The sequence below is a fragment of the Telmatherina bonti genome (assembly GCF_933228915.1).
Source record: "Telmatherina bonti genome assembly, chromosome: 3".
In the NCBI taxonomy this organism is placed as follows: domain Eukaryota; kingdom Metazoa; phylum Chordata; class Actinopteri; order Atheriniformes; family Telmatherinidae; genus Telmatherina; species Telmatherina bonti.
In genome coordinates this window covers 4,480,890-4,487,950 of record NC_136621.1, presented here as the reverse complement: position 1 = coordinate 4,487,950, position 7,061 = coordinate 4,480,890, and positions in this window count along the sequence as shown.

The following is a 7,061-nucleotide window of genomic DNA, read 5'->3' as shown; positions in this document are numbered from 1 at the left end:
AAACTCTCCCAGCTGTGAATAAAACGTTGCATTTCTGTCCTGCACAGCTTGGAATGTCTCTCTGTCCACAAGTCAACACAAATGCAATAAAAACTCTTCTGCAAAATGCTTTATTTGAACTTTCAGGAGAATCAGAGCCATAAATTTCTGTAAACTACAAACAAAAAGCGTTGATGATGATGATGATGATGATGATGAGCCTTCCAGCTTCCCTCATTCCGCGTCCCGGCGTCCGAAATCCACCCAGCCGTGGTAGTCCCGATCCGACATGCACTCAGAGTTCATCACCTCTGTGAACAAACCATTCCTGCATGACCCACACACGAGACTTCAGTCACACACCTGAGTGGAAATGCTGCCCCCCCCTTCATTCAGCATACCTGAAATAGCTTGCATTATCTGTTTGGTCATTATCTCGCGCTCATCGTGGGACAGGTGTGCACGTTTCTCCACCCGCAGCGCTGGCTGCAGCCTGTCCGACGCGCCTCTTCCTGCCTCCGTCCCCAGCAGCTGCTGCAGGACCGTGGCCTCTTTGGCAGTCTCAGATGAGGAGGCTGCCGTGGGGGCCAGCAGAGCCCCCAGCAGTGCAAACAGCACCAGAATGCTTCCTGACATGTCTGTGTGGCAGGAGAGAGAACAGTCTGAGTCAGAAGATGCAGCGTGAGCTGAACGTCTGCTGGAAACGAGACACTTACTGTATCTGCACGGACAGGATGGAGAGCGGAGCATCTGGTGGGGGTCGGTGCAGGGTGCTGCTTTTATAGCACAAACTGCTGGAAGAGACGAGAGCGAAAATCAAACACTGATAACGGCGGAACATCTGATTGATCCGGAGACGGAAGTGCGTAAAGGAAACGGAGCCCCTCTCCACGCAGAAAGCCAATAATTCTGCTTCTCCACCACCTCAAAAGGCGCAATAACACTAAAAGCAGTCGTTGTGTTTGCATAAGGAATCCAATCGTCCTCCAGAGACGCCTGGAGGCGTGCAGAGGTTCAGGAACTTCTAAAACCTGCGTCCCTCCATAAGGGGCATGTTCACGACTACTGGTGTCAAACTGGGCCCAGTTTCCCCGAACTGGCCACATAAAGCCTCAGGACTGGTTTTACTGGATGAGAGACGTGTTTCCTGCAGTCCCTTCATCATCTGGACGTGATGCATTCAGACTTTCTCCAGAAAGTCTGTATTCTCTGCAGCTTACTGGGACCAGATCAGGCTGTGTTCAGATCAGGCTCCAGATCCAACGGAGGGATGTTTCACCTGAAACGCATCAGAACGGCCAGAAAACACAACGTGGTTGTTTATCTGCTGCTTTTACAGCTGATGTGTTGCTTTAAAACCACCTGAGCTGGAGGACATCCACACAGTTTAAACAGAGTATAGATTTCTTTGAGTGGTTCGGTTCCTGTGTTCCCAGTTTCCACTGACAACCTGCCATGTTTGCCTGCTGTTGGAGCAACACATCATGAACTCCTTAACACACTCACAAAGCAAGTGTGTGCGTCTTCTTTCAGCGAGCGCGTGAGCAGAAACCACCACACGCGTGTCCTCTTGCAGCTGGAGCCGCCGTCCCGTTAAACCAGCTGTCTCCACCTCCGGTCCTCCTGAGCTGCCATCCTGCAGGTTTTAGTGTTTCCCTGCTGCAACACACCTGAACCAAATCAGTGTTCATTGACAGGCAGGTGTTGGAGAACCTTTTAAATTGAATCAAGTGTGTTGTAGCAGGGAAACACTGAAGCCTCCAGGATGCTAGTTCACATCGAGGCCTTCCGAGGACATTCTGCTGTTCTAGATGAACTAAGTTGTGACTCCAACATCCATCTGCGACGCTTTGATGCAATCTGAGTTCAGGAACGTCCTGCATGTGGCTGGAATGTTTCAGGTTAGTCACGCAACACACAGTCACTCAACACACAGTCATGCAACACACAGTCACTCAACACACACAGTCACTCAACACACACAGTCACTCAACACACAGTCATGCAACACACAGTCACTCAACACACACAGTCACGCAACACACAGTCACGCAACACACAGTCATGCAACACACACAGTCACTCAACACACAGTCACTCAACACACAGTCACGCAACACACACAGTCACTCAACACACAGTCACGCAACACACACAGTCATGCAACACACAGTCACGCAACACACACAGTCACTCAACACACACAGTCACGCAACACACACAGTCATGCAACACACAGTCACGCAACACACACAGTCACTCAACACACAGTCACGCAACACACACAGTCACGCAACACACACAGTCACGCAACACACACAGTCACTCAACACACAGTCACGCAACACACACAGTCACTCAACACACACAGTCACGCAACACACACAGTCACGCAACACACAGTCACGCAACACACACAGTCACTCAACACACACAGTCACGCAACACACACAGTCACTCAACACACAGTCACGCAACACACAGTCACGCAACACACACAGTCACGCAACACACAGTCACTCAACACACACAGTCACGCAACACACAGTCACGCAACACACACAGTCACTCAACACACAGTCACGCAACACACAGTCACTCAACACACACAGTCACTCAACACACACAGTCACGCAACACACAGTCACGCAACACACACAGTCACGCAACACACAGTCACGCAACACACAGTCACTCAACACACACAGTCACGCAACACACAGTCACTCAACACACACAGTCACGCAACACACACAGTCACGCAACACACAGTCACTCAACACACACAGTCACGCAACACACACAGTCACGCAACACACACAGTCACGCAACACACACAGTCACTCAACACACACAGTCACGCAACAAACAGTCACGCAACAAACAGTCACGCAACACACACAGTCACTCAACACACACAGTCACGCAACACACAGTCACGCAACACACAGTCACGCAACACACAGTCATGCAACACACACAGTCACGCAACACACACAGTCACTCAACACACAGTCACGCAACACACACAGTCACTCAACACAAAGTCACGCAACACACACAGTCATGCAACACACAGTCACTCAACACACACAGTCACTCAACACACAGTCACGCAACACACACAGTCACGCAACACACACAGTCACGCAACACACACAGTCACTCAACACACAGTCACGCAACACACACAGTCACTCAACACACACAGTCACGCAACACACACAGTCACGCAACACACAGTCACGCAACACACACAGTCACTCAACACACAGTCACGCAACACACACAGTCACTCAACACACAGTCATGCAACACACAGTCACGCAACACACACAGTCACTCAACACACACAGTCATGCAACACACAGTCACTCAACACACACAGTCACTCAACACACACAGTCATGCAACACACAGTCACGCAACACACACAGTCACTCAACACACACAGTCATGCAACACACAGTCACGCAACACACACAGTCACTCAACACACACAGTCATGCAACACACAGTCACGCAACACACACAGTCACTCAACACACACAGTCATGCAACACACAGTCACTCAACACACACAGTCACGCAACACACACAGTCACGCAACACACAGTCACTCAACACACACAGTCACTCAACACACACAGTCACTCAACACACAGTCATGCAACACACAGTCACGCAACACACACAGTCACTCAACACACACAGTCATGCAACACACAGTCATGCAACACACAGTCACGCAACACACACAGTCACGCAACACACAGTCATGCAACACACACAGTCACTCAACACACAGTCACGCAACACACACAGTCACTCAACACACAGTCACGCAACACACACAGTCATGCAACACAGTCACGCAACACACACAGTCACGCAACACACACAGTCACTCAACACACAGTCACGCAACACACACAGTCACTCAACACACAGTCACGCAACAGACACAGTCATGCAACACACAGTCACGCAACACACACAGTCACTCAACACACAGTCACGCAACACACAGTCACTCAACACAGTCACGCAACACACACAGTCACTCAACACACACAGTCACGCAACACACAGTCACGCAACACACAGTCACGCAACACACACAGTCACTCAACACACACAGTCACTCAACACACACAGTCACGCAACACACACAGTCACTCAACACACACAGTCACTCAACACACACAGTCACGCAACACACAGTCACGCAACACAAAGTCACGCAACACACAGTCACGCAACACACACAGTCACGCAACACACAGTCACGCAACACACAGTCACTCAACACACACAGTCACGCAACACACACAGTCACGCAACACACACAGTCACTCAACACACACAGTCACGCAACACACAGTCACGCAACACACAGTCACTCAACACACACAGTCACGCAACACACAGTCATGCAACACACAGTCACTCAACACACACAGTCACGCAACACACACAGTCACTCAACACACAGTCATGCAACACACAGTCACTCAACACACACAGTCACTCAACACACAGTCATGCAACACACAGTCACTCAACACACACAGTCACGCAACACACACAGTCACTCAACACACAGTCATGCAACACACAGTCACTCAACACACACAGTCACGCAACACACATTCATGCAACACACAGTCACGCAACACACACAGTCACGCAACACACACAGTCATGCAACACACAGTCACTCAACACACACAGTCACGCAACACACAGTCACGCAACACACAGTCACGCAACACACACAGTCACTCAACACACAGTCACGCAACACACACAGTCATGCAACACACAGTCACGCAACACACACAGTCACGCAACACACACAGTTACTCAACACACAGTCACGCAACACACACAGTCACTCAACACACAGTCACGCAACACACACAGTCACTCAACACACAGTCACGCAACACACACAGTCATGCAACACACAGTCACGCAACACACACAGTCACTCAACACACACAGTCACTCAACACACACAGTCATGCAACACACAGTCACGCAACACACACAGTCACTCAACACACACAGTCATGCAACACACAGTCACGCAACACACACAGTCACTCAACACACACAGTTACTCAACACACAGTCACGCAACACACACAGTCACTCAACACACAGTCACGCAACACACACAGTCATGCAACACACAGTCACGCAACACACACAGTCACGCAACACACACAGTCACGCAACACACACAGTCATGCAACACACACAGTCACTCAACACACACAGTCACTCAACACACACAGTCACTCAACACACACAGTCACGCAACACACACAGTCACGCAACACACAGTCACGCAACACACAGTCACGCAACACACACAGTCACTCAACACACACAGTCACTCAACACACAGTCACTCAACACACAGTCACTCAACACACACAGTCATGCAACACACACAGTCACTCAACACACACAGTCATGCAACACACACAGTCACTCAACACACACAGTCACTCAACACACAGTCACGCAACACACAGTCATGCAACACACACAGTCACGCAACACACAGTCACGCAACACACACAGTCACTCAACACACAGTCACGCAACACACACAGTCATGCAACACACAGTCACGCAACACACACAGTCACGCAACACACACAGTAACTCAACACACAGTCACGCAACACACACAGTCACTCAACACACAGTCACGCAACACACACAGTCATGCAACACACAATCACGCAACACACACAGTCACTCAACACGCAGTCACGCAACACACACAGTCATGCAACACGCAGTCACGCAACACACACAGTCACTCAACACACAGTCACGCAACACACACAGTCACTCAACACACACAGTCACGCAACACACACAGTCACTCAACACACACAGTCACTCAACACACACAGTCACGCAACACACACAGTCACTCAACACACACAGTCACGCAACACACAGTCACGCAACACACACAGTCACTCAACACACACAGTCACTCAACACACACAGTCACGCAACACACACAGTCACTCAACACACACAGTCACGCAACACACAGTCACTCAACACACAGTCACGCAACACACACAGTCACTCAACACACACAGTCACTCAACACACACAGTCACGCAACACACAGTCACTCAACACACACAGTCACTCAACACACACAGTCACGCAACACACAGTCACGCAACACACACAGTCACTCAACACACACAGTCACGCAACACACACAGTCACTCAACACACACAGTCACGCAACACACACAGTCACGCAACACACACAGTCACGCAACACACACAGTCACGCAACACACAGTCACGCAACACACACAGTCACTCAACACACACAGTCACGCAACACACAGTCACGCAACACACACAGTCACGCAACACACACAGTCACTCAACACACACAGTCACGCAACACACAGTCACTCAACACACACAGTCACTCAACACACACAGTCACGCAACACACACAGTCACGCAACACACACAGTCACTCAACACACAGTCACTCAACACACAGTCACGCAACACACAGACACGCAACACACACAGTCACGCAACACACACAGTCACGCAACACACACAGTCACGCAACACACACAGTCACTCAACACACACAGTCACGCAACACACACAGTCACGCAACACACACAGTCACTCAACACACAGTCACTCAACACACAGTCGCGCAACACACAGTCACGCAACACACACAGTCACGCAACACACACAGTCACGCAACACACACGGTCACTCAACACACACAGTCACGCAACACACACAGAGTCACGCAACACACACAGTCACTCAACACACACAGTCACTCAACACACACAGTCACGCAACACACACAGTCACTCAACACACACAGTCACGCAACACACAGTCACGCAACACACAGTCACGCAACACACGGTCACGGAACACACGGTCACGGAACACACACAGTAACGCAACACACACAGTAACGCAACACACACAGTAACGCAACACACACAGTCACGCAACACACACAGTCACGCAACACACAGTCACGCAAC